Raw genomic sequence first — 15,831 nt, forward strand, 5'->3', positions numbered from 1 at the left:
GCAAGTACCTATTGGAGACACTTATTGTGCCGCAAACGAAGAGAAAGTAATCGATCTATGAATCATTTGTTCATATAATTGCGATGACTGGGACTTATTCTTTGAGGCTAGGAGCAGAGAAAGTAGAAATACTGTTGTAGATTTTTTTATTTTACATTCTAAGGAAAGTGAAAGTCTTAATTGCCGCCATTTGGATGCACACTACACGGTGAGCGTTTAATTTCAGCCAAAATTTAGTCAACTTCATTCAAATTTTTATCGGTAACTCAAGCTAAGTGCTCCTTACGTAATAATCGATAATTACCTACCGAATTCCTGTAATCGTCCTAACCAGTGAAAAGGTTGATTTAATGTTAATGGCGCCTCTGTAATGCAAGTATCATTTTTAATATTTTTTGTGCTGCCTAGTACGTTATTAATTTCATGCCTCCGATCTTTTTCACCGTTTTTTTATGCTGGAACTAGTAATACTGTTATCATCCTCTAAAAATAGTATTTTAAATTTAATTTGAGGACATTACATAGTATATTTTAATCCATTTGGGTGTATAAAGGGTTAGGAGCCTTAAGATAAAACTACAATAAAATTAATGAGGGTCGGAAAAGGTGGTGAGCGTATACCGTTATGGTGTAATATTTATGCAAGCATAGTGAGAGTGAGGTTATTATGGTGTGAATTTTAAAAAGTTGTTTAATTTTTTTCATTAACTTTTTTAGCAGTAATTACTAAATCTTAAATCATTAAGCAATAATATTAACCCTTTCGAGACGGCGGAGTTATCGTCTTAGCATGACTGCTGTACTGAGCCCCAAGGATTCTTCTTTCTCGTGGTATGGAGCATTTTTGGAGGACATTCGTTAAGAAGGGTCTTGCGGATAATCACAAGCTCTCAGCTCCAACCTTTTTCCACCCCTCCCAGCGGGGACTTCGCATTATCTAGGACTCCGAGAGTAGTTGTGCTCCATCTTTTCCGGGTTTACGACCCTACCTGCGGCGTTGGTTCGCGGTCAACTTATGGATTGCTTATATGTATTTGGCATATGGATAATTGTTGCTTGCGCGTAAATTGCAGACTTTGGATTGAATTCCTCATTTTTTTCTGAGAATTGTCAAATTTTAAACGAAGTTCTAAGGTCAATATTAACGCATTTAATTCAGCATCAATTTCCATGTTGATGTTTATACAGAACTCGAGATATAAGTCAATATTTATCTTAGAATTTCGTTTAAAAATTGTAAACGCTGCTAAAAAGACAAATAATTCAATTCTCAGTTTATATTTCTTGAGAAAAGAACACATATTTATTTCGAAAACGGACTGGATTAACAATTGCATGACCACGGTCCCTTACCGCTAAGGGGGGTAATAAAAGACGAGGGGTCAGGGTACCTGCTCCCGGATTCCGAGGGTAAAGCCTAAACCCCGCAGTGTTGGGTTCCGAAACAAATACGTCGTACACCCGCGACCGACAAAAAAGGGAGAGAGCTGGTAATGTATATATTCGGCATTCGTTCACTCGTGTAACAAAATCTCCGACAAAAATATACGGCTTTCGTCTCCCGGGTCAAGAAAAGTCCACACGTATATTTACGTCTTTAGTCGGGAAAAGTTTAATATAACTTCCTAAGAGCAAATATACAGTGTCTAATTTCAACTACCGCATCTCAAAATATAGCTTAGGGAGGTATTATCTACATCTACATATTACCCCGCAAGCCGCCAAGAAAGGCGTGTGGTAGAACACCAGCCGTTAGCATAAAAAAGCGTATGCTCAAACAAAATTACGACCTGTAGGTATCTATTAAAGTCACCTATGATCTGGGGTAAAAACGAATCCCCATATCTATCCGTTCGACAAAATATCTCTCTCAATTTATCGCGTTTGTCGAACCTGAAAATATAGTGGGGCTCTAGTATAATTTTCTGAATGTCGCTCTTAAAGATATCTATTTTCAATAGTGTAGTTTCCTTCATCAAAGAAAACGAAAGGCATTGATTGCGATTCGTTACCCACCATTGGTGTATTCATAACATACAAATTATTTGGTTATATAAATCCCAGTTTAGACGAATGTTAATGGTCAATTTTTAACCTCATTTGAAAAAGCCGAGATTGGCGCCCATGCGATGCCACTCAACGTGAGGTCACAGGGACCTAGATTCTATACGAGTAGGAAGTTTTGCATCGTCTGAGATTACCAAATTCATGCATGAGGCACAGAGCTCAGGGAAGCATTTCTTAATAATCACCTATTAAAATTGCCTTAGGTCGGAAAGTTTCCTTCGTTTGATAGGGTAATAACAATCCTTATTTAAACCAAGCGCTACCTGCTAGCTGGTTACTCTGCTACTTGCTAGCAGCCTGCATCGTAGCGGCGCTCAAAACCTCGCCCAAAGGTCACCTCAGACGATGGCAGCGGGACCAGAAATACGTCACATGGGCTTTTCCAAGCATTCATACTTAGCCGTCGCGTTTTCGCGCGCTTGAAAATTTTCACTTTTCATTTTATCGCTAAAAATCGATATCGTCATTTAATTATCTAAGAGCGTGAAATGCGTACTCCAGGAGTAATAATCTTTTGATTAGGCAATAAATAAATAAAAGGAAACCACCCTATTGCTCAAGCAATCTAATCCTAGCGCTCAGCAGCCAATATGGCATCTGGAAGGGAATCCAGGTTGCAGCACTGAATTAGGTGTCATGGCCGAATAGAGGTGATCAGTTGCGTCAGTACGTTTGTTCGTGTGAAACGATAGTCAGCCAGCACTATGCCAGTAGTATACTCTCTTAACCGAGTATCAATAGCGTTATGATGAAAAACATAGAAGGAGAAGTTAATGAGCAACAAATTTGCGGCGGTTATAATTGCACCAACCAGTGTGAGACAAAAGCTATCTCTCTACATAGATTCCCCAAAACCACTAATTTGAGAAAGAAGTGGGAACACATCTTGAGGATGGTCAAGAGCTAGCGAGCATATTTAAGAAAAAAATTAGCATGTGTAATACAGAAATATGCGAAGGGCATGACAACGTAAATGTATTATTTAATGCCTACTTAAAAGATGTTCCCGTAAGTGTGGGAGTGCCAGAGGAGAGGATGCAGGCGAAACGAAGGTTGATCAAATTTGCAATTATTATCAATGAATTTTCAGCTACCCAATAAGCCAGGAAAGCTAGGGTCGGGGAAATAATTCGAATCGTGACAACTGAGAATGATATGAAGCGGCTAGGAGCAAGAAATAACTCGTAGTAGTATTCCAAGACCCAGCATAGATACTACAAATAAGTATATGTATGCTCAAGTTCCACGAATGCCACGCATATGTATATTTAATGTAAGCTAAGCTACAGAACTTGTTTATGGAGTTTTAAATTTTTATTCTTGCATAAATAGCTAGGTAGTCAGGCATAGGGAATCAAAAGAAGAACAGGAGAAACAGGACAAAGGGAGATAGGTTAATTACGTCAATGCGGGTTTCTGAGTGGGAATTCCCTTAACTTAAGTGATGCAGGTTGGATCACTATTCACAACCTTAAAACAAAAGATATTAGCTTATTGAAGACGGATAGCTTATGTGAGGAGATGCCTATCATATTGATCGATGATTTTAATAATGATCTATTGCAATAGATGGTTAATAAAATCGTCAAACATTATACACGAAAACGGAAAAAGAAGCGCCAATTTTCTTCCAAAAATCGTGTATCTCGTGTCACATGCCGTTAATAACGCTTGTTTATATGGAAAAGCCCATTTCAAGAACCAAATACTCCAGTGCTTCAACCATGACAACTTCCAATATGTGATTACAGCGTTCCACTTCGTAGTCCTCAACGAAGGACCTCCTGAAGTCTCTATTGAACTCCAAAATTTCGGGGGTGGAGAAAATTAATTCATCCATTATTCACAACTGAGATATATATATCGGTATTCGCTTCTCAAAACTACTGAAAACACACCCGTTTCGCTCACCGCCAGGCTACAGCATTAGTAAACAAACCGGCCGATCACCTCAGTTTCATTTCTGAAATTGGCCACCAGATGTCAGCTACTTGGATTCCTCTTCCCAGCGGTGGGGAGAGGGAGGGAGGGAGCGAGTGGGATCTTGGAACGGGGAGCGGCAAACTGATCTTTGCCTAACATAGTTCCTGCTCTAGGTCTTGGAGGTACGTTCATAGTCGCCGAACCCACCTACAAATACCTACTAGGGCTCTGTGGCGATCCGCCTCCCCCCTTCCATTTGCCCTAGCCTCACTCTGGTCAGTTCCGTGAAAGGAACTTTTCTTCAGCCTGGTGAGGGATGGTGAGGAATGTGGGCTAGTAAGGAATGGGCTCCCGAGATTTTATCTCCATTAAGGGTCGGCGTTGCAGTTCCTTAGTGAGTGGATCGGTATTCGATGAAATCGTAAGACTTTCCGAAATTTTTTAAATCGAAAGCATTTTGTATCTACTTAAAACGTGAATTTTTCCTCTTTGTCCCATGAATCTGCTTTAATGTATCGAAATATACGTTCTCAATTTCTGAGCATTCTTCACTTTTTAAGTTTTTCAAACGTTACTGCATTCGTGACAAACGTTTTTTCATGAGTATGTGACGTTATAATATTGTTGTAGACACTCAATTACGTTAATCATCCCCATTTTCCGGTTTAAGCTGCTGACGATAGAGGTGGTTCAGTTTGCAGCTTTTCATTGGTTGTTGTATGAGAACTGGCACTCTCGTTATTGCTTTAAGAACAATGTCACAAAAAAGCGCTCTGTCAAGATTATTTTAAATTCAATTACAATGTTCATTGACTAATGGAGCACTTCAAGTTACAATAATGTCACCATTAGTGGTGTTCAATAAAACCCTATTGGGAATGAAAAGGTTTTCATATTCAACGTCTGTTGCCAAGGGACAGGGAAGGATTGGATTGAAAGATACAATAATAGGGTCATAAATGTTAGGGAAAAGGAAACGACTAGCCAAGGACGCGTTAATGGCTTTATCGAATGATGAACCTTTCTAAATATACCGAAACTCATGCTGTAGGTTTCACCATTGATTTCTTATGGATTTTCCCATTTTTATTTCATTTTTATATGATAAAATGATCTGCATCTTAAGGGCTGTTAACACGGTATATTAGCTCGTACAAGTTAATATGTAAATGTGTGAACGCGAGAATGGACGCAAAAATGCACCGTGTAACCACCCCACTTGTGCGAATCTATGAACAGAAAAAAGATCCTGTTCTGATTTGATTCATGCATTTGTGCATATTCCATTCCGGCCCATAAAAACCGGTCATGCAATCAGACAATATCTCTTACGTGTATCGTGGAAACAGGCCTTTAGGGTAGATTGACATGGTACAACATGATAATAATCCCGGCTGATTCCATTTCCAACGAGCGTCCTTCCCTCTATCACTATTTTGGCCGTCCCGTCTCCCCTCGATACGCGTTACATTCCCACCCTCGGACTCATTATCTCCTGTAGCACTTTCCTATCCTATCCCATCCTACCGTGTCTAGTACTTCCTTCGGCTGCGGCTCTGACATGTGTCACATGGGTGAGCCAGATTATAAAACGGGCAGGCGTAACCTCGAGTTAACGTGGATAAATAAGAAGGACAAAATATAGTTTAAAACATTTATGTATTGACCTTACTCGAATGGCACCCCTTTTTTGACGTGCCACGCAGCAAAAACAAATTATGCCTCAGGCCTTCACGCGTTTTCGAGAGTGCATTCATTCACGTTTAGCAAATTAACAGAGTAGTTTTCCACATGCCCATAACTATATACATTTTTTTAATTGTATAAAATTAAGTTTAACTCTGGACTTCGAGTCTGAATTTTGTCCGTCTTATTTGAGTTGGCCCGGGCCCACCCCTGTCGCCGCCTCTGTCTTCGTTCCTTTTTCTCCCCGTCCAAATTGTCTTTTACACCTGCGAGCAGTTCCTGTGCTCTCGATTTCACGATTGCGAAGACCGCCGCGGTCATTCTGCGGTCTGCCCGTGACATTGACCCAAGGGCAACTCTCGACTAGTCCCCTCTTCTCACGGGGAGAAAGTGCAGCCGGGGGGCGAGGTGTGGGGAAGGTTGAGGTCCGATCTGTGAGCGTTCTCTTGCCGCCTGCGACGGGCGAAATCCGACCATGCTTCCCCTGCTCGGGCGACCGTCATCACGCGCTGCTGGAGTGAGGGAATCCCGGCTGGCGGCAGTGGTGCGAGGCGATCCCAGGTGCATTCTGGGATTTGGTGCGAAGGCCGAGAAGAAGAGAGGGCGAGAGGGAAAGCACCGAGTCGTGGGAAAACTATTATTTCTTATTAGGCTTGACGGTGAAGTGCGACGGAAGTGCATTCTCAGTTCTTCAGCCTCAGCTGCCGAAACTGAGTTGATAGTGGTGGAGAAAGGTACATTTACATCTACACAACACCCTGCAAGCCACCTATAGGGTGTTAGGCTGGTGGTGATCAATCGCAAAATGTAGCATGGAAGAGGACCTCCACATGCACACCGTACTGGGTCCGGGGAGTACGGAATAATCCGCGGGGGAGGTTAGAGGCGTAGTTTATTTTATTTTTGAGCCTGTTTTTTTAAAAGTAGGGAGTGCCACGGTCTATGATTAATACAGCTCAAACTTCTCTCACGTTTGGGACTTGTAGCCATGCATTTGCATGTACACTTCCTTTACTCCTTTAAAAGGATACAAAACTATTAAACTTAAAAAATATTTTGACCCCACCTAAATCCGTTATTGCAACCAATTCACGTTACACCTCACCCCTTCCCCCGGTCCTTGCTTGGAATATTCACTGATTTGCTGACTCAATGAATAGCAATTTTTTGACTTGTAGTGACTGCGAGTTTGTTAACTACAGCTCCTAACCTGAACGAGTAAACTTATTCTTTTTACCCCTAGGGCACTAATCGATTTTTTAAAATCACAAGCGTATTTCTTGAATAATATTCAATCTCATGGAATGTTTAGCATTACGGGGTAGGCCTGTTGTGTTACATTTCCGTTCCAGCAGTAGCCACCGTCAACCGATGCCAGCGAGGCTGGATTTCCTAAGCTGATAGTATCCCGCCAACAATGGTTACCATTTGTAGTAGAATCGCATGCATTATGGAATCCTGACAGGAAACTGCAAAAGTAAAACAGCTGAATCGAAAAATGCGGTCAAACAGTTAAAACAGTAAAATGCATAGTGATATACAGTTTAATGCTGTTATCATGTCAAATAATGACTATTATCTGAGGATTACGCTGCTGTCGAAACTTGTGGATTTTGGCGATACGTGAATCATGTTTTATATCGACGTAATTCGTCTCTACGAAGCATTATTTCCGTTATTTACATTCATGTCGTGTGTTTTGTCGCACTGGTTGCACGATAATGTATGGGTTTTGCACCTTGTAATTTATACGATGTCAACAAAAACCAATGAAGTTGTAATATTATTCCGTGAGAGTAATATCCGTTCCATCGAAAGTGAGTGCTCACGACAATAGAAAGAAGGAAATCCTTGTGCAGGTGATACTCTCGCTCAACCCATGAATATAATTTTAATAAAAGAGCAACCACGTTGCTAAGCGAAAAAATTACGTTATATAATCGTAAAAGCGAATAAAAATCCCATTACAAAGGCGGTGTGTGCTGTGTATGTTAATCGAAATGTAAAAGAAGTCACGTAAAGGTACCAGCGTATAGCATGATAGCTTTTTTTTTATCATACTCCAAAAATTTGGATACGATGGTATGTTCTCCACATCTTGTTTTTAAATTCGGGTTCCTTTAGCAGTAGCGTAGCCGGAAAACGACTGTGGTAGGTAGGGTGGAAACCTTAAGAGGTCTATTCTGTTCTTCCTGCTCTTTTCAAAGTAAATATTTGAAAAGAATGCATTGCAATTGATATTAAAATATTTACGAATACATTTTCGTTGATTCATGATAATTTCCAATTAGAACCTCGTTTAAAATAGAATACCATTGGAAAATCATTTTGGTTCTTGCGAGGAAGGGGTATACCCAATCTTCCACATTCCTGAATGCTCCACTAAAATTTAAAATTCATAAAAATATCTCTAGACTCCACTGACGACACGTAAGTGTATACGTCGTACAATTTTTCACAGAACTCTCTGCTGACGTATAATTTCTTTCTTTTTCTGAATAACCTGAATCTTTGAAGGGATATTTAGTCGGTGAACTTTTGGGGCTCATTGGTTTCGCTAATATGTATGTAAATAAGGGTGGATTAAAATTACTTCGTTCGGAATTAAATTTGCTCCATGCGGAAAAGAACCATGTTTATTTCTGCATTTTTCCCTGCCAAACACTGGAGGTGGCTCGCAGGGTACTACGTAGATGTAGATAAGTTATGGACGGGTGTCAGTACCTTTTCCATATAAAACATTGCCGCCGGAGCCATAAAGTTGAAAATTTATCGAAATTCGCGCGAAATTCTGTAAAAAAATCCACTATATGGGCGCCAATGTATAGGGGTCCTTAATAGCAAGGATGATAGTGCAATGTGCATGGTTAAAGTGGGGATCCGATGATAATGAAAGGTATTCTGCCTTAAAATGTAGGTTTTGTGGTATTCACTATTTATATTGATGCTATCTGTTGTTTAAACGCAAGCAATTGTAGTCGATTTTGTTTTGACAGTGAAAGAAAGTATAGGATTGCTCTTTTGCGATTATTCTGGTCTGGATTATTCGAATAAAGCGCTTATCGCTTCCAAGCCAACTCGCGACATTTCCACGTTAATAAACAGATGTGTCTGGGCGTTGCTTTGACATGCAGTCTCATTCCCGACCTAAGATAACAGGACATGAGCACATGATCGCCGTATTTCTTATCCTTATCGTGGACGTTCCCGGGATATCGCAACGCGTTACGATAAAAAAAAACTGTCGTGGTTACCTTATTGAATGGACTTCCATGATCTGACAAAGATTTATTTACAATGACATCATGATTGCAGCAATTCTTCACGCTACAGGGTTAGCAATATCATGAATAAATTATTTCGAACCGAAAAAGTAGAAAAATATTCGAACGCAAAATCTTAAGTTAAGCCGCTGAGGAAGTTGTCACTGAATCGCGCGGGCCTCTTTTTCGCGAATATTTAGTGATATATACTTTTAATGTGAATAATTATATAACCCTGCACTCTTTCACTAGCTTAATGACATAATTACCAGGGCATCTCTGACCGAGCCACTGAGTTGATTTTTTTCAGGGAACGTGTATGGGTTGTTTGATGAGTCAGGAAAAATGAACAAAATCTGGAATATAGTCCGAGAGTGGAAATTATTTCATTTTTGATGAGAATTAATGAAAAAGGGGATTTTTTAGGGTGAACAAAGTTCTTCCCGAGTATGAAGTAATTTTATATAACTTAGATCTTTTGTCAAATGATTCAAAGAAGTCAAATGATGAAAGTGTTTGATTTATGCTGGCAATATTTATAAATTTATTAATGAAGTAATCTCTTACTCCATTTTCGGTATGAATTTATTTTTATCGTTAATATGGAATGATTTATTTCTATATTTAATATGAATCGGCCGTTAAATATACTATGTAAGCTGCTAGTGAATTAAAATACTTTAATTTCCGTAACTGCAGAATCCTAATAATATTTTAATCCCTCTTCCAAGAACCATTGTAACCTTTCTTCTTGAAAATTTAAATGTTTATTTGCTCCTAATGTAATAAATCACTAATCGGTATGTTATTTTTAACTTCATTTAAGAAGCAATACTAGGCGTCGAGTTTAGTACGTACAGCCAAAAAACAAGTATGTCTATATGAGAGGGTGGGTAGCATTTGAATGGGTAATTTTTAGAGGAAATGAGCGCAAAAGTGAAGAGATGAAGGAGTTAATCACTCGAGCGAGAGAGTGGTTTTGTCTGGAGTGAATTATTGGCGAATACTTGTCGCAATGAATTGACAGTTGAGACTTCATTAGGAGTGTATCGCTTTGCATGTTGAAAAAAAACCTAGTGTATCATGAAAGTGGACGATTTATAGAGAATAGTACGGAGGAAATGGAGCAGGCGTAAATACTCTGCGCAGGATTCTCCACTTCCATGGTTCCATTAATTCCCACCGGTTGTAATAAATAGCGGCGCTCCAGTCGCGAGTACAAGTCAACATACGTATTAGCCCGCAAGAGATACGCTACGCGTTGAATGTAATCGTTTATTGCTCAAACTTAAGCTCAATTAATTAATACTAAGCTCAATTTAATATTTAATAGTTAAAAAACTCGGTTAAACATTTACAAGTGAATTGCACTCCCTTTACTACGATATGTAAGTACTTGTAAATGTGGTCTAGTGGTTACGGTGCTGGTATACAATTCTGAAGTTTCATCTTGGATTTCCATCTGTGGTAATTTTTTTCATAACTTCCTTCTACTTTTCCTTTTGCAGAAACCTGCTGTTCACAATTACAATCATGTTTTTCACTGAAAATTTACATTCTGTGCGAGGAAGTGTTTTTGTACACTTGCGACGTCTGATGCTTTCCCATTTTTTCTCACGGAAGCTTCCTTTGAACTATTTCATTTTCATTTCGCAATACAACGCATTATTAAGATACACATGTATTCTGTTTCCTTTTATGTTGCAATATGATATTGTGGACTCATTCTTACCATTAATGCCTAATTTTCGAATAGGATTTCGTTATTAGTTGAACTTTTAACAAGTTGAACTCTGGATCCTTTGTTGGATGAGTGACAGCCCGCTGAGTGAAAAGATGGTTGACTGCACACAAAAATCCTCGCACTGAAAAAGTGAAATTTTTTGTGTAAATCACAAAAATAATTGTGAAGAGCAGGCTTTTGTAAAATAAAAAGTGGAAAGAAACATTAAAAAAAAGAACCGTAGACGAGACTCGATCTTAAAACCTTTGCGTTGTTGCCGGACACCCTAGCTACTGGGCCACGACAGTATTTGTAGCTCTGTGGGAGCAGGCGTGGCGAACAGAGATGAGCGTAGCGAATTTCATACTTGGTGTTATTTGCGCCCGTACGGGTGTATGCGGGTCATTCTCCCATAATCGTACAAAATTATGTCCATGGACTACTATAAAAAAATCAAAACTGTTAAATCAAAACTAAACTGGCATATTATTTCATGTAACTTTTACTAATGCTAGTGAAAAATTAGTAAAGAAAAAAATATATTCCCTAAATTAAAGTTCCACAGACTGATTCGTCATGTCCGTGGACAGTTCCACATAGATTTTCGAAGAGGTGTTTATTGTATTAACAATTTTTACTAAATACTACATTATAAAATCTATCATTAAACAAGTTACAACAATTAAACATACATACAAAATAGCCTTTTTGGGTTGCATTTATTTCATAAAATTTATTATAAAATAAAAAAAACATTTGTCCCACCGAAAAAAGCAATCTCCGTGGACACTCAGGAAAAAGGGGGAATTATTCATAGGAGATGGTGGCAGCCCTGAACAACCAGTGTGTAGAGAAAGATATTGTTAGCTATATCGTTTTTTTTTTAGTTTATACTTGCTTTAGTGAATGTTTTAACGCTGGAAGAAAAATTTTGGTCCAGTTTTTTGAAAGAGCCAAGATCACCGTTCGTGTCTGCGGACAAGAAAAATTTATTGCAAATAAAATCTTTTACTAATTACAATTGTGATGTCTTTTACTGCTATAAAATGCTAGTGTGGTTGGGACAGTGTCGTAACTTATTGTCAGTGCCAACTTTAACTTAATTCAAAGGAAATCGTCACGTCCGTGAACATCATGTTAATGAACTCTGCAGTCCATGGACATGACAGATGGTAACGGACATGATGATACCGACACTATGACTAGTTTCAGAGTGTCCAATGACAAATAAAGCAAACTTTTCCTCGTGATTAAACACAATATTCCTCTTCTGTTGTGTCCGTTATATAATTATATAGCCATATATGTATATCACGTCCGTAGACAGCACAAAAGTAGAAATAAAAAAGTGTAAATATTTCAACAGATTCAGGCTTCAATTGGTGGAAGTTAGACATATTTAAGTAAATGTAAGATCGTAGCACTTTTCCACAAGAATTTTTAATGCGTACAACGCGTTTCGGCTCACGGCCGAAACGCGTTGTACGCATAAAAAATTCTTGTGGAAAAGTGCTACGATCTTTCATTTACTTAAATAGTGTAAATATTACTGACGATCTCGGCCACAGTTTTGGTTCTTACATAAACAAAAATTATTTTTTTTTCCTGTAGAAAATGTACGTTTTTTAGGAGATGCGTACAAATTTAATTTTTCTTTGCAATGCCTTGAAGATGAGATGGGTTTGGTTTGCACACAGGCTCTCTTCAGATATTTATTTACGAGCGTGCTGCACCCGCTCCCTGCGGGCTTCCCCCGCTCTTTTCAATGCAGGTCCAAAGAGGTATAGGCGCGTTTCTAATTTTAAAATGTAGAAAAAAAGGCAGGGTCTTATGTACAAATTTAATTGGAATGTTCATGTACAAATTGAGGTCAGAGGACCTCTTTGAACACAACATTGGAAGTAATTACTCTATCCTTTGTTAAACGCACATGATGACTCATACTTACGTATCAACATGGATACTTGAATGTGGAATCAGCCGCAATTTGATAAAAGTTATTTAAAGAATGCGAGATATTGTTGCAAATGAACAAATGTATCAGTTTGTGCGCCGTTAACGTCAGGAATAATTACCGGTTTTTGTTTTTTTTATTATTTAAAAACCAATTTTAGGAAACAATAGCAATATTTAGGAAGTAAGATATGCCGTCGCTGGTTGGGCTGGTTTGGTTGCGTATAAGTTGAGGAGAAAGTATCTATACAGTAGAAATAATATAGAAGATGTTTCATCTCCCCGTAAACAGCTCATCTTAGGCCTTTACAATGGGGAATCAATAAAGAAGGACAATCAGATATGGTGCTTGTGCAGAGGGTTGGTATTTTGATAAAGTGGACCTAGACTAGAGCAGTTAGATACTTCTTGCTATATCTAGTTAGATTCTATCATGCTATATATATTTCGTTTTACCTTGCCAGTTTATGTTCCTACACTCGTTTATCGCCACTTACTCAGGTTAAACGAAAAAAAACGTATTCCCAAGGTGGGAGTCGAACCTGCGGCCCAGGGTTTGGCTGGCTATGACCCAGTCCCGCCGAGGACGTCATTCGGTAAGCTCCCGGTAGGAGAAATCCTCGGTAAGAGGCGAGTTCGTAGAATATCCTCAAAAATAAGAGATAGCATGTGGAATTGAGAATTTGAGCGAACACTGTCCATAGGTTGAGGCTAGATAGAGGCAAAAGTTGAGTTCCTGTCTGTGATCTATGTTAAGATGTGGGTTTTGCTATTGAAGGCTGTTACACTATCCCTGTAGCCATTCGAACGGCGGTTGTTCTCCTTGAGACTCCGACCATGCGGCTTTCGCGTCGGAAGTGTATTTTTGAAAGCCGCCGGAGTCGTGACCTCATCAGCGGAAGCGCTGGATGGCGACGCGGTTTTCTTGAGCGCACAGTTGAAGGCGCTCCGCGGTGCTGGATAGGAATCGACGTGTTCACAGTTAGGTGCTTCTGAGGAGAACATCGCTGGTATTCGTTCGGATGTATAAAGTGGGACGGCTTGAGGCAGGCATGTGGCAGTAACGTCCGCAGGAGTTCATTAGGAGAATGATAGTGGAACCGGTCGCGTTGTTCTCAAGACTACAGTGTGATAGTGATTGTGTTGTGCATCGTAAATCAGAGTATTAACGACGACTCGTGATTATCTGTGATATTTATCGTTATTACGCCTAAGAAAGGTAAGAATTATCCTTTTATTTTTCATATTCCCTTGGTTAATCGCTCCGTTAAGATTGCTGTACGATTTTGGCCTAAATACGAAATTGTTATACATAACCCCTCTCGCCTCTATATTTTCATTTCCAAAGTAATGTGCGTTGATTGCATATATTTTGCGTCGAATGAATGGTTTTTGACTGGCCGGATACTGTGTATGCGAAATGCTGAATGAAACAATGTGTAGAAGTCATAAAACGATGATCCATCTTCACTTTGATGCCGGAACTTAAAACTCCGAAAGGAATGAAATGGGAAACGTACATTTTCAGAAACGTGCAAGTAAATTCTTTCATTTACTCCATAATTTCAGTAATTACTTATTCCTGGGGCCTGATTCTGGTTCTTTCTGGCTATAGCAAGCGCGATTTGTCGAAAAGATTGGCGAACGCTGTATGTATTCGTATTCTCATTTTCATTCGCTACCTATTTCGCCAGAAATGCTTCGCTTCGTGTCTCTGGCGACGAAAAAGTTATTCTCGTTCTGTCCGGTGAGTATATAGAGAACGTAAACATTCCCCAAGAGCGAATTTTGCTAGTGACGACAATGAAATCGCTCTGGCGGCTTAGCGAAAGAATTGGCGAGAGACAAACTCGTGATTTTACGACCACTTTACATCATTATTGTATGGTATTTTTGATCCCAATGAGTTTAAATGTAAGTAAGATGTTTGGCATACAACCTGTGAGTTGTTTTACTCGCCTTGTCGTTTTACGTAAATAGATAAATGGGATTAAAAGTGGGTTTGCATTTGAATGAACTGCGAAGCTTTTGTTTGATAAGCGTATTGTGTTATCGTGGGAGTGCAGTTATTTTGTGCTCATAAATGTGTTGAATTGCTTGAGAATACATATTTTGTTTCGGTTCTTATGGTCGTGAACGTTTCATCGGAAACAATAAGGAGACTGACGGGAGTTTGGGCATATAAGAGCATATTATACAGTACTTGAAGTAGTGGTGTAGTGGATATCATGTCCATCTACTACTCTTAAGGTTATAAGGTCGATTCCCCCCGTGGTCACTTTTTCCTCTCCACCACAAGAAAAAGTTTCGCATATTATGCTTTTAATCTTCATAGGCAAGTCGCTTGAAGTTGTAAAATATTTTCTGTGCACAGGAAAACCTCTTATCAGTTGTTCAGCTCTTATAAAGGCTCACTGAATGTCACTAATAGGCTTTAAATTCATGTCCAGCAGAGATCTAGGTAGCATAGGATGTGTAGTACGCTGTTATGTCGCCTTTGGTGTTCATCCAACATAGGCAAATTATGTTAATATGAGAACATTTGACTGCATTCCTTACCTATTCTTCGCTAAAATGTTTTCCTTGCCTTTACATAACATAAGTTCCTTAGCTTACGATAAGCTGCTTATCATTTTCTTCCATAAGAAAACCATAAGAAATAGAGAACTCTTATTTTGTGCCATCTGGGTTAGGTTAACATTGAAAATACTAACCCATAAGTTTCCCCGGAGTGACTTTTGGATTCCTCGTTTACATCAACGAAAAAGATAAAAAACAAAGAGAATGGTTTTATGTTAAACTACCTAAAACGAATAATTAATTAGCAATATTGTACAAAAATACTAAGTGCAGCAATTTGATAGTTTCACGCAATAAAAAACATAGCATAATATTTTTTAGAAGTATGTTTTGCACGTTCCTCGCGTTGTTCAATTTTTTCGGACTGCGGAGGCAGTGTGTTGATCGCTGAAATTGTCTTGTACCTATTGTCTTATGGTAATTCGTCATTGCTTACGTCACAGTATTTCTCCAAGAGAACGAAGTTACCCGATAGGCGGGACGAAAAGAACGAGAATAATCGCGGAGAAAATTCTCGCATCGCTTTTGAGTTGCCTTGGTGAAGCGAAGACCCGGGCGAAAGGAGAACGAGAATCACCTGTTCTCTATATTTTTTTGGTAGAAGTTCTGTTATACCTAACGATGTACGATTTTTCG

The 15,831-nt window shown here is 39.1% G+C and overlaps 1 protein-coding gene across 3 annotated transcripts in view; it reads left to right on the top strand.

The window, feature by feature from the left end:
• Positions 1 to 15,831, top strand: part of LOC124171914 (fatty-acid amide hydrolase 2) — a 76,157-nt gene that overhangs the window by 33,478 nt on the left and 26,848 nt on the right. The window contains exon 1 of one of the 3 annotated variants that reach the window (XM_046551328.1): positions 13,595 to 13,834. The exons of the other annotated variants lie outside the window; for them this stretch is intronic. The gene's annotated coding sequence lies outside the window, so the exon portion shown is untranslated. Of the gene's footprint in view, positions 1 to 13,594; positions 13,835 to 15,831 lie in introns of those variants that run through there. 3 annotated transcript variants of the gene reach the window in all.

The sequence above is a fragment of the Ischnura elegans genome, chromosome X (genome assembly GCF_921293095.1).
Source record: "Ischnura elegans chromosome X, ioIscEleg1.1, whole genome shotgun sequence".
In the NCBI taxonomy this organism is placed as follows: Eukaryota; Metazoa; Arthropoda; class Insecta; order Odonata; family Coenagrionidae; genus Ischnura; species Ischnura elegans.